The following is a 17,830-nucleotide window of genomic DNA, read 5'->3' as shown; positions in this document are numbered from 1 at the left end:
GAAATAGTTTCTGTTCTCTCGTATTCCTTCATGTGCTTGCACCTGGGTTCATTCATTCATTCATGTTCAAGTACTTATTTGGGTCCAGGTCACAGTCAGATTAGATCAAGCAGCTCATCCCACACTCCCCTATCTTCAGGGAACTTCTCTAATTCTTCCCCAGGCTTTCCCATGCCAGATGAGTTCAGTCAAAACAAAGTCATTACAGGTTCCCACAACACAGTAATGGAGTTTTGAAACATTACTGACTTTGTGGATTATTTGGAGTGATTTTCCAGCATCAATGGTCGCTCACATACCTAGCATGGTAAATTACTGAATATGGCATTTATCAATCAGTTATGCTACACCCATGACAACATTTTTATGCAGACAGCAGATGATGATGAAATATTTTACAGCTTTGCTTGCTGACCATGATCCAAATTCATCAGTAAGGTGAAAAACCAAACCTGGTTTCAGCCCAAATGTTCCTGAATGAACTGAAAAGTGTACTATCTAAGTAGTAATAATAATGTTACATCGTAATTCCTAAATAATAAGTTAATAAGTAATTGTTCAATGATTTTCATGTGATGCAGTTGCATCAGCTTTGATGTTTCATCAGTGATTTTTTTGTTCAGGGGTTTTCTCACATGTCAGTAAAGATGGCTTGAAGCATGTTCTGTGAAGATGTGTGTGTGAGATTCTTCAGTGTTTACAGTGCTATATCTGTTGCTGCTTTCTATTTGTTCTCTATTCTCTGACTGAATTTCTTTGGTTTAAGCATTCTATCTTGACATGAGTGTTTTGACATTTACTTTTTTGTCACTCTTAGAAATTGCTAATATTAGCCTGTGGTAGCTCTTAGCAGTAGAGCTTTGTTAGTTCAAGACAGTTTCCCATTCATGGTTAAGGCTGGAATGTTGAGCAGGTAGCCGGCCTGCCAATACATAGACCTGGGTTGGAATCCCTCACGTGCTACCTCTCTGTGTCCTTGGGCAACACACTTAATCTACATTAACCTCAGTGAACCCAGCTGTAAATGGGTACCAGGCTAGGCTGTGGAAGCAATCTGCATTGGACTGGCGTCCCATCCACGGGGAGTTGCAGCGTCTCATCCTCTTGAAGCTACAGAATCTGAAGATAAGCATCGGCACCAATGGGCCTCAAGGCCGATATAGGACTGACTTCTGTTTCTTCAGTGTGTTTTCATTGGTTTTACTTCCTGTCACCAGGACTTTCTGGTTCACTTGCATTCTGAATTCCTACTTATTTTGTTGACTATTTACCCATAACAACTCCATCACAGGAAATGTGTGGAAATTTCTGGCTTTGATGCCAACTCTCTGTTACGTTCTGTTCTTGAGTTTGCCTCACAGATGCCAAAGTGCAACTGCCTCTATGTGTTTAGTCTGCTGTTTCCTGTTCTGTCACACTGGTATGTTTGCTTACTTTATTTCAACCCTCTACCCCATTACTGAATTATACATCACTCACCTGTATTGCTATGTCCCTCTTTGTGACATCAAACTGTTGCCTCCTCGCATCACTAGTGCTGACATGGATGACAATGTTGCTCAATCTGATCTTATGTTCCTGTGTCCCCTGCATGTCCTCACTTAAATCACCTTAACATTAGATGTTATTTCAGAATCTCTTGGCCCTAGATAACCATTTAACACACACTGGCAATGCTAACCTAACTGTAACTGAGGAATATATGGAGGTATAATGGAGGTTATATGTGTGCACTGATTAATCTTGTCCACAGGAGTAAAGGATGCAGGCCCACTAACAAGACTACCAATGGGGTTCACTAGAGCAATAAATAGGTTTGCAGTCAGTAGAGGGGAATCCAAACTGGCAACAGAATAGGTTGGTTTTACATGTGCCTTTATGATACACAACAGAAAAACAGCTCCCCAGTAGTTGCTGATGATCCTAAGCTAATGGGCACACTTGTCAGCCTGAGACTGCAGCTATAACATGTAAAGGTGCCCTGACACTTGCACGATTTTGATGCACACACTTGCACGCACTGTGTCATGCAGAAGACTAAACTCGTCTTTAACGGGTGTAGACTGGACATGAGAGGGGTGCCGCCGTGTGCAACTGCGAAAACAGAATTTTGAAATGTTCAAAAAATTTTTCACACATAAATGTTGTGCAAGGTGGTGCGATCTACTCACCAACACTATGTGCAGCTCGTCAAGAAGTGAACAGAGTGAGCGGTTGCGTCAGTACAGCGCATCAGAGCGCTGCTCGTCTGAATGATTAGAACGAGATGTTAAATCTATCATAAACATACTTTTACAGCTGCACACAAGAAGGAAAGAACATGCAACTGTTTTACCAAACCAATGTAAACATGACAAATAATTAATTACCTTTTTAGATGGCTCCAAATGCTTTCTCCAGCTCGTTCAGTGTATGCGCGCAAACGGCTCTGGCTGGAGTGGTCCTCTGTGATTCAGGAAGCGATTAGAGCCATTTTCAGCATCCAACTTGCAGAGAAAATTATTAATCTGCTAAGAAATAATTATTTCATATACGCAGCATCCATCACAGAATGCATGGCTGGGGGAACAAAGCGCTGCATCCAGTTGGCATACAGCGGGTGGGATAGTCACGACGATGGGCGTGCAAGTGCGCGGATCAAAGTTGTGCAAGTGTCAGGGCACCTTGACTCACCAGCCATAAGATTCTCTAGTTTATAAAGATGACTCTCTAAGAGAGGCGACCTATGTGACAACACAAACCACTGGGGCAGAATTAAGCAAATACTGACAACTGGTGCAAACTAACAAAGTTTTAGTACTAAGAACTACAACTGATACAGTGTCGTGCTGTGCAGGGTGTACCCCGGCACTGGGGGTAGGCACACTGGGGATAGGCACTGCTGGGATAGGCTCCAGTCCCCTGTGACCCTTAATTGGAGTAAGCGGTTGAAGATGACTGAATGAGTGAGTGAGTGAGTGAGTGAGTGAGTGAGTGAGTGAGTGAGTGAGTGAGTGAGTGAGTGAGTGAGTGAGTGAGTGAGTGAGTGAGTGAGTGAGCGAGCGAGCTACGGCTAACATGAGACAAAAATCCTTGTCATGCCAACCCTGCTGTAGGGATCTGAGACCTGGACCATCTACCACACCCCCACTTGAAGACCCTTAAATGATTAGACCAACATTACGTGAGGAGTATACTCCATATCAGGTGGGAAGACTTCTGTACCAGCATCAGCTTCCTGGCTGAAGCCAAGCTCCAGCGTATAGAGTTTGTCATCAATAACCAGCTTCTGTGGGTGGGTCACGTTGTTAGGATGAATGACAGCTGATTTTCAAAGCAAAGGAAAATGGTCCAGAGGAGGGCATAAGAAATGTTACAATGACCTCCTGAAGCACAACCTCAAGAGCTGCTCTGTCGACTGGAAGACCTGGAAAGAACACGCAAGGGACCAAGTCATCTGGCATGCAATGATCCACACTGGAGTGGAAAGCTTCAAAAATATACAGATGAACAACAGAGGACAAGAGGAGAAAGAGGAAGGAGAGATCCTGACTGACAGAAACTACCTGCAGCAACCATGTGTAGCGTCTGTAAGAAAAAGTGAGCAGACTGGGCCTATTCAATCATCTCCATGTTCACCATCCCATCTGGGAATCGATCAAGAGACAGTTTCGCACCTCTGAAGTAGAGGTGGGCAGATCGATCCTAATATCGATAATATCGATACCAGCGCTTACATCAGTGGTGTCTGATCACTCAATTATTAATTTTACAGTTTCGCTGCCGTGTTTAGTGGAACAACAACCTTATATATCATTACGACGATGCATCAACTCCTCAACTAAGACTGAACTCGAAGCTAGACTGCCTGATGTCTTAGCTTCACATTTGACAAATACCCAGTCAGTAGACAGTCTTGTGGATAGTTTAAACTCAGTGCTCAAAACTACACTTGACATGATTGCACCACCTGTGTTAAAACCGCGCTCCCCCAAATCACATTCACCTTGGTTCAGTGATTATCTGCGTGACCTCAAGCATATAGCAAGAGGCCTAGAATGGAAATGGCGCCATTCAAAATTAGAAGTATTTCACCTTACGTGGCGTGATGCTATCTTAGACTATAAGCATGCATTATTGGCTACAAAATGGACTTACTACTCTGATTTGAACAAAAACAAGCATAACTCAAAGTTCTTGTTTGACACGGTGGCAACACTTTTGCATGGACAACCACCTGTAGTTCGCTCTCCTTTTACAGCACAAGATTTCCTGGATTACTTTGAGAAGAAAATAGAAGACATCAGGTTAAACATATCCCGGCATGCCTTAACCCAGCCACTACACCCTGCTATTGATGTGGGCGCCACTACTGAGGTATTACCTAGATTTACAGAATTTTGTCAGCATGCCTCACTAGGCATGCTGACAAAACTCGTAATGTCAACAAAAAGCACAACCTGTTTATTTGATCCTATACTAACAAAACTGTTTAAGGACCTGTGGCCCACTCTTGGGCCGACTGTGCTGGAAATTATTAATCTTTCTTTAACTTCTGGATCTGTTCCTAAATGTTTCAAATCTGCAGTGATTAAACCATTAGTTAAGAAACCTAATCTTGACCCTAGTGTATTGACAAACTATTGGCCGATATCAAATCTATCAATTTTCTCTAAAATTCTGGAAAAAGTGGTGTCACGGCAGCTCATAGACTATCTTACTGAGAATAATCTCTTTGAGCCACAGCAGTCTGCTTTTAGAAAATATCATTCCACAGAGTCGGCTCTCACTAAAGTGGTGAATTATCTTCTGCTTACAATGGATTCGGACACCACTAAGGTTCTGTTGCTGTTAGATCTCAGTGCTACATTTGATACAGTGGATCATCATATTCTACTTGATAGGCTGGAAAATCATTTTGGGATTTTTTTGGGTGCCCTTGCATGGCTGACGTCATACTTGACCAGTCGTTCTCACTGTGTTTTGTACAGTAACACTACCTCTAACCTTAGTGACATGAAATTTGGGGTTCCACAGGGGTCTGTCTTAGGTCCCCTGCTTTTCTCCCTTTATATAGCACCTCTTGGACACATATTGCGGCATTTTGGGATTACCTTTCACTGCTATGCAGATGATACTCAGTTATACATGCCGATAACTGCTGGTAATCTCGTTCACATAAAATCCTTAGAAGATTGCCTTGCAGCAGTGAGAAGTTGGATGTCTAGAAACGTCCTACTTTTAAACTCTGATAAGACTGAAATGATGGTTCTTGGTCCAGTGAGACATCGGCATCAATTTGACCAGTTAACGCTCAGCCTCGGCTCGTGTGTCATACATCACACTGACAAAGTGAGGAACTTTGGGGTAATTTTTGATCCTTCGTTGTCCTTTGGCCTCCACATTAGAAATATTACTAGGACTGCTTTCTTCCACCTGCGAAATATAGCGAAGATTCGTCCCATCCTGTCTATGGCTGATGCAGAGACCCTGATCCATGCATTTATCTCTTCTAGATTGGACTACTGCAATGTTCTATTTTCTGGTTTACAGGCAGTCTAGCATTAGGGGTCTCCAATTGGTTCAAAATGCTGCAGCCAGACTTTTGACACGAAGCAGAAAGTTCGACCACATTACACCCATTTTGGCATCCCTTCACTGGCTTCCTGTCCCAGTGAGATCAGATTTTAAGGTTCTACTACTAACCTATAAAATTATTCATGGACTGGCACCTCCCTACCTAGCTGACCTAATTAAACCTTTACGTACCGGCCCGGGCTTTACGTTCTCAGGGTGCAGGACTACTTTGTGTCCCTAAGGTGAATAAGAAGTCCGCAGGTCACAGAGCTTTCTTTTATTGTGCCCCTGTTCTGTGGAATGATCTCCCTGCATCAATAAAACAGTCAGATTCTGTGGAGACTTTCAAGTCCAGCCTTAAGACGCACTTATTTTCCCTTTCATATGGCCAGTGGTGGGCACAGTTCCGATAATCCGGTAACAGATAATTATCGAAGATAATGTTTTCATTATCGGATTATCTTTTTAGATAACTTTAAAAACCATTATCAGACCAATTATCTTCCGATTAATTTTTGTCCGATAACTTTTAGATCGATAAACAAAGCTGAACAGCGACTAGCATTTTTAAAATTTAAAATCAGTTCAGCACCTACCTGTTAAAAGTTTTGTAACAGATGTACAGTTTTACCCTCTACAAACAGAAAAGCGCTGCTTCTATGAAAAACGTCTCTATCCTCTACAGACAAAGGAGAACTGGTCACCAAAAAAAAAAAAAAATCATTTTCTTTAACACCATACTGATATGCTGGCAATATCACCTAAGTCATCCAGAGGCATACATTTTTAACTTATCGTTCAAATTTTAACCAAACTAATTTTGGACAAGTTATTTAAAATTACTGTAATCTCTGAAGTTTTATGAAGTGAAAATATCAGATATATGTTTTAGTTTTAAAGTAATGTGCTAATTCTTAAGGTTTTGTGAGCACATGCTGTGTCCAGCAGTGCATTATGGGTAGGATTATGTAATCTCAGTACGTTCATGACAGGACAAATGCATTTCAGACACCCCGTTCAGGCTCCACGGACAACAGCATTAAACTCTAGTGCCTAAAACCCTTGTGAATATATTCTCTGTGTTTATAGACATTATTGCATTTGCGTTTGTTAAATTCCACGCATCTTAAATCAATGTAGCAGACATGGATTATCTGGAATTTTGTTTTGGCAAGTTTTCAAGGCCTCTATTGCCATCTACTGTCCAGTAGTGTTCATGGCAGTATTTGCCCTAAGTAGTAAGCGTCTGGGCACCAGTAGATGGCAGTGTTCTATTTATTTTGACCTTGGTTATATCAGATGATTGTCAAATCAATTTTTTGGCTTTGCAAATGACTTTTTTTTTTTTTTACAAATTAAGTTTAAAAACAAAACAACAGCAAAAAAAACAAAAAAAAAAACATTATAAGACAGCTCTGCAGTGTTTGCAGATGCACAGTGCGAGCGGTTGGATGCTTGTAGCTTTTCAGCAGCAGGATATAGAATAATATCAAACAGGTTGATTTTCATTCGACCATACAATTGGCGATCAGGAGGTAGTCATCAGATGTTAAACGTAGCTTGTTACTCCATGTACACTACACGATGCAGGACGCGTGATTAACCTGAAACTCGGTCCAAAAAATTCTTGCACAAATGAAAAATCATCTGAAAAAGGGCCAAAACTCGCACAGTGTAAAGCCAACATTTATGTAGACCAGGGGTGGGCAATGAGGGCCAAGACACTGCATGTTTTCCTTGCAACCAATCACCTCAGCAGGTGGGTTGCTGATGAGCTTCTCCCCTGAACATAAACACCTGGTTGTCAATGAAATCACCTGCTGAAACACCTGAACATTAATGAAATCACCTGCTGAGATGACTGGTAGCAAGGAAAACCTGCAGTGCTTCGGCGCTTCATGGCACGATTGCCCACCCCTGATGTAGACAGTATTGAGTGCACGTTTTACAACATCATAAAACGTGCGCACAGCACAATATAATAAATTGAGCGCACATTCTCTCCACATGCAAAACATTTTGCGATGACACTTCCAGGGCTCCATAAAAATGCCTGTTTTTACAAATAAAAATGGAATATTTTACAAAAGCACATTTATCTGTAAACACCAACACACGACACACGTCACATTAACGTGTTGGTTTACATAATGAATGAGTGAACCAATCAGTGTTTAGCAGAGGCACTTTTACCCAGAATCCTTTGCGATCTGTCTGTGTTTGTTACAAAACTTCAGAATTAGTGCATTATTCAACATTAAAAGATATATGTTATATTTTACCTTTGTACAAATGACAGAATTGACATTAACGGAGTTATTCTATCTGTATTAATGTTATTTATAAATCAAAATCATAAGTCAGCATGACCTTATTTTTCAAGACCTCCGCCTGACCAGAGCGTTGTGATTGGCAGAGAGCTGGCTTTGTGGCTGCTCTCAGAGTGCCTCTGTGCTGGAAGCTGTGTAGTAAACAAGAGCTTCCAGCATGGGCAGGATGCTCAAAGACAAAAGTGTGGTCTCATTGTTGGGGTCTGTTGTCACTTTCAATTCTAGTAGAAGCCATTGTGGTGTTAAAACTGGTTATCGGTTATCTGTAACTTCCGATACATTTTTGGTTTATCGTTTTATCTTTATCAAAGATAACTGTTCAGTTATCCGATTATCTGGTATCAAAGTTAATGTTTTGGTTATCTGTGCCCACCAGTGCATATGGCTAGCATAGTGGTACAGTTTTGTTTTACGCTTTTTACTCTTTTAATTCATTTATTAGTAATTGGAGCGGGCCATCCAGAAATGGGAGTTGTATTCGTGTTGGCGATCCTCCTGTCCTGTGTGCCAATAGCATTTCTTGTATATTCGCCCGTGAATTGTTCTGTGAATTGTTCTGTAATTTATGTTTGTAGCATGGCCCAAGCAAAGGGTCACCCCTTTGAGTCTGGTCTGCTTGAGGTTTCTTCCTCAGAGGGAGTTTTTCCTTACCACTGTTGCTCTGGGGGTTGGTACAGTTAGACCTTACCTTTGTGAAGCGCTTTGAGGCAACTCTGTTGTGATTTGGCGCTATATAAATGAAAATAAATTGAAATTGAAATTGAAACACTGGTATTGATATTGAACAATCCTCGTGTAAAGAACGATACTCAAGCTTTTTCTCTCCCGCACGCACTGACTGCTGCGCACACAGATTCATCAAAGTCTACTCTCTTTCTGTAAGAGCAGTGCTGCACTGTGTCACACAACACGGAGCAGCGCACCCTCCCCCCTCTGGTCTTTTGTTGTTGCGCAGTCACATGGCTCAACGGCGCCAGCCAATTTTGTTGTGGTGTATTAATTTTGTTGTATTGTGGTTTGTCAGCCCTCTACCTCAGGAAATTTGTTTTAAGTTGTGTTGAGTGTTTGGCGAAATTCTATCCTAGGTCTTTTGGATCCTTTGGATCTATGAAGCTTAAATATGAAAAGGTATTGGTATCGATATTGGTGATACTGGGGCTGTATTTATTTGGTATCGGATCAATACCAAAATTCCCGGTATCGCCCACCTCTATTCTGAAGGTTTTCCACAATGACACCAACTAACATGAACAACACCTCCTAAACCAGAAACGACCAATGTAACAGAAAAAAAAATCTAAATGTCTGTAGAGCAGTTACAGTGTGTGAAGACAAAATACTTGAACCAAGCAAACTGACACCAAGAACAGTGAATACAACTAACAGACACAACCTCTTAAAAATGGAAGCATCTCATGTTGAAGGATGTGGTGTCAGTTCCCATGAGTGAGGTTTTTAAGTAAAGAAATAGCCCTAAAGTACAACATCGGCAACTCCAGTTTTCAGTCCATTATTATTATTATATTATAGTTCTCTTCTAGGGGCTATGTTGGTAGAAATTAACGCCACCACCCTACTGAAGCACACGTACACACTCACAGGTCTTATCCCTTTTTCTCATGACCGTGACCTCACCGCCCACCACCCGTATCTCCTCAGTATCTCCTCTCCTCCCAGAGCAATCAGATTGCAGGCCCATCTGATAATGGTAAACACTGTGGTTAAGTGCGGGGCCGGGCTCATGTTCGCTGGTGGGGGGATTATCTAAGGTGTCAGAGTACAATGAGGGCTGTGCAGTGTTTGGAGTATCTTTCTGGGATACGACTTGCTTTGAAAATCTAACCACTCACAAATGTTCATGCATTTGTTTGTGTTTTCAAAATCGATTATAGGCTATTTTCTTTTCCGCTACTCCTAAATTCAATTTGTAGTGGTCAGTACATGCTGTCTGCACTGTGTGTTTTCCTCCGTCATCGGTTAGGTCACACTCTGTTCATCCGTGACATCCAGACCGTTGTGCCCCAGCAATCAACGCGACCGATTACAGTAATCCTATTGATCCAAAACACACCTAAGCCTGCCATTATATGTTATCTCCAGCATCACGCACAGACACAGAGGTAGAGTGGATACATCAGGGCAGTGAAATCTGTTTTCAGAAGAGTGTTTGATACTTACTGAAGGTGACAACTCCAACCCAAATCAGGGCATTCAGTAAAGCCTCCCCCATTCAGTCTGTGGGCTGTCAAAATGTTGCTGTGGTTATGTACAGCTGTCAAGAGCAGAGACACACTGGGTTTATGTTTACGTGCTTAATCTGAGCAATCTGAGTCATGCCTCTTTCAGCTGATGGTAATCAAAAGCATTCAAGTTTTAAAGATCTGAGAGGAGAATGTCATTCTGAGCCTGCCTGAGTTTTGCCAGTTTTTAGTTTATGTTCTATATTTTCCATTGATCTTCATCCCGATGACTCAGTGATCTAACGTAACAGTCCAATTCTGTCCTAAGGCAGTGTGCATGAGGTCTGGCTTAATGGAGTCTGTAAATCCTCGGACTAATACAGACATATTTGGACAGAAGCTTCTGCAGCTAATTTTTTTCCATATGAATGCTTTTTTTAAAGATATGGAGAGTTAGTACTCTTGCAGCACAGCAAGAAGGTCTTGGGATCAAGCCCACCACTGCCCAGTTTGTATGTTCTGCCCCTGCAGGTTGTCCACTTACCACCCAGCATCCAAACAAGGAACATTACCTTCTATTTATAGATATGAAGGACATCCAGCCAAGAAGAAAAACTACATCAAAATTGCTCAGAGCACTACACCCACATTTCAAGATATCAGGTATATAGGGAAAATATAAATCTAGTTTAGTTTTCATACCTAGTAGCACGTGGTCAAAGGTTTGACCATGATCATTGAGTGATCCTCCAACAGGTCATGGTTTCAAACCCTGGTCAAGAAACACATCCAGTAAGGGTCCCCAGGCTAGACTCCCTCCCCCATGCTACTCCCCCAGCCTACCTCAAATCATGAGCGAGAGACAAATTAATAAAGCCCATCACCCAGGGTAACGCAGTCCGCCTCAATTGTTGAGGAACCAGGCCACACTGATGGGAAATGCGCAAGTATGGGTAGCTCAGTGTTCTAACATCAATAGAAGGAAGGTACTATCGAAACTGGAGATCCAGAGGCTACAGCAGCACAGTACTGAGCAGTGTGAACCCAAGGAGCAGAATCTGACAGGAGATAGTAGTGTTAAAGAAGCAGATGATACCCACCCAGCAAACACATGAGGCATTGGTGACGTCAGGTTTTGGTCAAGATACAATAATGTCAAAACATGATATCATCATGACATCACCTTAACGTTAACAATTGATGTCATTTAATGAAATCTGTAATCAGTTGTCATGTGACGTCATTTGGATGCATTTTATGGATCATCCTATGACATCTAGCAGACGTCATGTAAATGTTGCAAGACTGACTTGTTACTGAATATCCCAGCAAACATTTCTATTTTACTGTCACGTTGTGGTGACGTCATTTTCTGGTCACCATGACATTTTATGGTGACCTTGTCATGATGTCATTCTGTAGACTCCCAGCTATGTTTTAGCTATGTCATCAAGTGATGTATTGTGAGCATTGAAAAGGAAGGTCCAACATTGAGGCAGTAACTCAGTGGAGTGACCACCCGCTTGGGGCACCATAGCAATAAAACAAATAGAATTTAAACAATGGACATAAGTACAGCAAGGTACAACAAATTTGCATCTCAACCTGAATGAAAAACAGATTAATAATTAGGGAAATGAGTAATGTAATGGGGTAATAGAAATCAGTAACAGCTCTAATCTCTAATAGAAAGCAGCTGGTCCACCTTTCAGTCATTAACTCACAACCAATAGGAAATATGTACGTTATTTAATAAATGTCAGTTCTGACTCACCTCTCTGCTGCTTGCAGTCGCTGGCCTGGATGCTACCCCCTCCATCACTAGTTGGTCCTTGTCCGTTGCCTGGGGGCAGGATATGCCTCTGCCTTATTCCAATAGCAAGATCTGCAATCAGTGTACCTCTACACTGTCATGACAGGGACCTCCGCCAAAACTGTTCTAACATTCTGTACATTTTCACTGTGGATAAAAATCTTCAACTTTTTCTTGACACCTAAGCCTTTATGGTAGAACACTCATGCAATATCACTTTAATGGCACATTATTATAAACTGTACTTTCAAATGAAAGGTATTTGGTCTTATGTGAAATTAAAACGCTACAGTTGGTTTCCGGGAACCACATGACCAAGATGGCGACTTAGCACTGTGGCTCCGACACCATGTCCTTTTTTTTTATGAACAAAACCCTTATTAACTGCCAACTTTCACTTTACACGCTGCGTGGGGGTCATGTCAACGACAACATCCATTAAACAGTGCGATCTTTTCACCCGCGGACGCAAAATGAGTACCAGAACAACCCCGACAAATCTCCAGGATAGCATGGATGCTAATGCTACTACTAACACGGAGAGTGCTAATATGGCCAGCATCGAAGATGTACTGTCGGAACTAAAGTCAATGCGCTCAGACTTTGGAGGAAGACTCGATGGTATTGACCAAAGATTGAGCAACATGTCATCCGCCCTCACAACATTAGAGAGTAACCTAACACAGACAATACAAGACGTCTCTGCAAACACGACTGGCATTGAGCAGGCCGAAGCCCACATAGCCGCATCTGAAACTAAACAGGATGAAGCCGACACAACTCTACAAACTGCTCTTATGCACATTGCTTCCCTGGAGGCTATATTGGAGTTCGTGGAAAATCGTGGAAGACGTAAAAGTCTCTGTGTGTTTGGAATACGTGAAGGAGTCGAGGGGAATAGCAGACTTATCGACTATATTACTGAGATGCTACCGAAATGGCTGGGCCTGACGCACCATTCATTTACATTGGAACGAGCCCACCGCACATCAGCAACAGCCAGACCGGGCCAGAACAGAGCCGTTCTGATCCGGTTTCTAAACTTACAAGAGAGAGAGTTTGTTTACCGAGAAGCAAGAAAACAACAAATCTTGCACAATGGTCAGAGGATCACGTTTGCACAAGACTTCTCGGCCAAAACAGCCCAGACAAGAAAGAACTTTCAACCTGTCATCAAGAACTTCATCGACATTAACACTTTCCGTGGGTTTCAATACAATCGATGCAGGATTAGAATTCTCCATGACAGTAAGCTCCACCTTTTTTCCACACCTAAGGAAGCAGAGGAATTCTACAGGCGACTCCAAGGATCCACAGAGGTCACCGGTGACGTTTGAATTGAAACGTGTGGTACTATGTGGATCAAGAATTTCTTGATATAAAACAAACATTTCTAAGCAGGTGATACCTGATAAATACAGGGTTTGTTTTTGTTTTGTTTTGTTTTTTCTTATGTCTATATTTTCACTTAAAATATTTTTTGTTTATTTACTAAGCTAAGCTTCAGTAACTCAAGGTTATAGTTGGCAGCTATAATTTGGATATCAATAACAATATATACAGTATACTGTTATTTTTACATCTTTCATTCATTTCATTTCATTTCAAGGGGGTTAAGAGACATTAGAACTAACATGGTGTTGGGGTGCCGATGTTGGAACAAGGGAGAAAGGTCATGTTGGTTAGCTTCTCCCCAGTATTGTGGATTGGCATCCTGGGGAACTTCAGTGTTCAAAGGGGTGGGGTTCTCATTCCACTGGATGGAATACCAGGGGTGGGTAAGGGGAAGTTTAAAATATGTTCTGGGTTCAATGTGTGTGTATATATGTGCATGAATGAGTATGACTGTGTAAATGTGCACTTTATCAAGGAAAGAGGTATGGTGATTTTTGGTCCTAATCTTGTTTATCATAAATCATTAAATGGGAAGTAAAAAATAAAATTTTGATGTTCTTATTACAAGCTGGAATGTCAGGGGAATGAGAAAATTAATTAAAGTGAAAACAATATTGAATAGAATAAAGTTGTTAAAATCTAAAACTATTTACCTACAAGAATCACACCTGACTATGCAAGATATTAAAATACTAACCAAAAGATGGCCTGGCCAAGTGTTTCATGCCTGCTTCACTAATCATGCCAGAGGGGTTTTAATTTTGATTCATAAATCAATACCATTTCAGAAATCCAATGTTATTATTGATCCAGGAGGAAGATATATTATATTACAAGGTACTATACTCTCTCAAAAGATCAATCTTATAAATATTTATGGCACCAACTACGACTCCCCATCTTTTTTTGAAAATCTTTTTCTTAATATTTCCACTTCAGATGGAATGTATATCATGGGGGGAGACTTTAATTGCACTCTCAACCCAGTCTTAGACTGTTCATCTCAAAGTGATAGCACACATATGAAAACCAGGAAGATACTTCATAACTATATGAAAGATCTAAAACTACATGATATATGGAGGATTAGAAATCCAAATAGTATTCAATATTCCTGTTTTTCAGGCAGCTGTAAAAGCCACTCGCGCATTGATTATTTTTTAACATCCGTAGATTTGGAGCCACAAGTGAAAGAGTGTTGGTATAATAGCATTGTACTGAGTGATCACGTGCCAGTCTCTGTTAAGATACAATTGGGTAAAATAGTGTATAGTCCAAAAAGATGGAGATTACAGACCTTCTTGTTACAAGATGAAGTATTCGTAAAATTTGTAGAAAAATGTATTGATAATTATTTTGACTATAATAAAGAAGAAACATCTGCTAGTATTAGATGGGAAGCTTTTAAAGCTTATATATGAGGTGAAATAATAAGTTTCATAGGGACTAGAAATAAGTATAACATAGAGATTAAATTAATGGAACAACAAATTAAAACTTTAGAAAATGAATTTTATAACACTAATGACCTAGACAAATTGCAAAATTTAAGAATTATGAGAGCTAAATATGATAAACTAACAACTGAAAAAGTAGCAAAAAGTTTAATGTGGACAAAGCAAGCATATTACGACCAGGGAGAAAAAGCAAGTAAACTGTTAGCCTGGAGGATAAAAAAAATGCAATCAGACAGAGCAATTCTTAGTATAAAAACAAATTTGGACGATCTAACTTGTGACCCTCTAGAAATAAACGATAGTTTTAGGACATTTTATGAACATTTGTATAAATCAGAATGTAACGTGAACGAAGAAATCCAAAACAACTTCCTGGATAAATTACAATTTCCAAAACTGTCAGAGGAAGATAATGAAATACTGGACAGGACATTGACAATTACTGATATAAAAGAAGCAATAGGAAGTTTGAACAGCGGCAGAGCACCGGGGCCAGATGGGCTACCGGTAGAATTTTATAAGCCACTCTTAGACATGTTTAAAGAATCATACAAAATTGGGACCCTCCCAGACACCCTAAGATTAGCAACTATCACCTTCATTTTAAAACCTAACAAACCACAAACAGACTGTGCATCATATAGGGGAATAAGTCTCATGGGATGTGATTTGAAAATATTGTGCAAAGTGCTCTCCAAAAGACTAGAAAGGTGTGTACCCAAATTGATATTGGATGATCAACAAGGATTTGTTCAACAGAGACAAGGCTATCATAATATCAGACGTGTGTTAAACGTATTATATGAGAAACATAATGCTCGTGATACAGCAATATTGTCAGTAGATGCGCGTCAAGCGTTTGATAGGATAGAATGGCACTACCTGTTGAAACTACTCCCAAGATATGGAATGGGGGAAAACTTCATCAAATGGATTAAATTGTTATATACAAACCCCACTGCCCAAGTTTTAACTAACAATAACCTTTCCAGACCATTTCATTTACAACGTTCCACTAGACAAGGGTGCCCCCTGTCACCAATTCTTTTCATACTAGCTATGGAACCCCTGGCTATAGCGGTGAGAGCTCAGGTAGGACTATCAGGAGTCAGCATTGGTGGTAGAAATCATTTGATATCCTTATTTGCGGATGACATAATATTCTTTTTAACAGACTTAAAGAACACTATTCCTAACCTGATGAACCTGCTTGAGAAATTTGGCGAATTTTCCGGATATAAAATCAATAATAGTAAATCAGTACTACTGTTTCTTAATGATGAGGACAGGAAATCCCCTCCAATAAAAACCAAATTCATTATCACTACAGATGGGTTCAAGTATCTGGGAGTCCAAATCACCCCAGATATAGATAAAATTGTCACTATAAATTACGATCCCCTGGTAGATGAGGTCACAGAAACACTTGGTCGCTGGTCAAGTTGACCTATTTCTATGATAGGACGCATTAATATGATAAAGATGTCAATTTACCAAAATTTCTATATTTTCAAACACTTCCTTTGCCGCTACCTCAATCATTTTTTGATAACTTGAACAAAATATTCAGTGAATTCATATGGAACAAGAGGAAAGCAAGACTTCGGTTCAAGCTACTTTATTTACCTTATGAAAGAGGGGGCCTTCAATTTCCAAACCTTCAGTGGTATTATATGGCAGCACAATAAACATCAGCATTGCACTATTTTAGTACAGGCACTCCTCCAGCTTGGGTATCCATTGAGCAACAATCAATCCCAAATTTACCAATAAACAACTATCTATATTCATCTGATATAAAACTACTTAAAAAACAAACAAAAAAAATCCATTTCTAAAAAACACACTAACTGTGTGGCACAATGCCCATAAACTTGTCAAAAACCCTATAACAATATCTCGTTTCTCACCTATATGGAACAATAACCAGTTCATACCAGGTAGGATGGATGGATGATTCAAATTATGGAAAGACAAAGGCATTCAGACAGTCAAGGACCTATATGTAGATGGAAAACTGCTTACATTCAATGAATTGTGTGAAAAATTTCAAATCCCCAAAAAGTACTTTTTAAAATATTTACAATTAAGAAATTTCATATCATCAAAATATAGAGAAAGTACGAACATCCCCTGTCTATCAACAATTGAAGAAATTACTATAAAACACCAAAAAGGGAAAGGTCTATTATCAAAATTTTACAACCTGCTCATGGTCCATTCTAAAGATTCAACATTAGATAAATTGAATGCTTGGAGGAATGATTTGCATGAAGATATAAGTGAAACTGAATGGAACGAAGCATGTTTAAGAGCACAGAAACAAACAATAAATACAAGACTTAAACTATTTCAATACAAATGGCTAACAAGGACATATATAATTCCTGAAATACTTCACCATATCTCTAATAATATTCCTGACACTTGTAATAATGTGGTAACTTTAAAGGAACTCTTGTACACTGTCTTTGGGAATGCGCGACAATTCAATTTTTTTTAGAAAAATGTAATTCAATGCTTAAAGGAAATATTTAATATAACATTCCACTTTGTGCAAAATTATGTATATTAGGAATATATCCTGATGGCCTACTGCAAAAAACAAGTGAAACTATTGGATTTTGGACTTTTACAAGCTAGAAGAGTTATTGCTCTGAATTGGAAGAATATTGAAGCCCCTTCCCCAAGACAGTGGATTAAGGAACTTTCAGAATGTATAGGTCTTGAAAGACTGACATATATAGTCAAGGGTAAACGAAAAGATTTTGTTAAATTGTGGGAACCATGTTTGAATATTATATATATGAAATAGGAAATACAGAAGTCATCTCTACATTATTATTATTATGCATTTTCCTTTTTGTTACTGCTGAATAGTGATATTTGAGTGGATCGTGATAAATTGCGTAATGTAAGGTTTATATGTGCACAAGTATGGATGTGTGTTGTGTGTGTGTGTGTGTGTGTGTGTGTGTGTGTGTGTGTGTGTGTGTGTGTGTGTGTGTGTGTGTGTGTGTGTGTGTGTGTGTGTGTGTGTGTGTGTGTGAAATGTACTGTTCTTCTTGTATATTGACATGTTCATATTGTCAATTTTCA

The sequence above is a fragment of the Thalassophryne amazonica genome, chromosome 13 (genome assembly GCF_902500255.1).
Source record: "Thalassophryne amazonica chromosome 13, fThaAma1.1, whole genome shotgun sequence".
Taxonomy (NCBI): Eukaryota; Metazoa; Chordata; class Actinopteri; order Batrachoidiformes; family Batrachoididae; genus Thalassophryne; species Thalassophryne amazonica.
The sequence above is the reverse complement of the archived record's forward strand: the minus strand, read 5'-3'. Positions refer to the sequence as shown.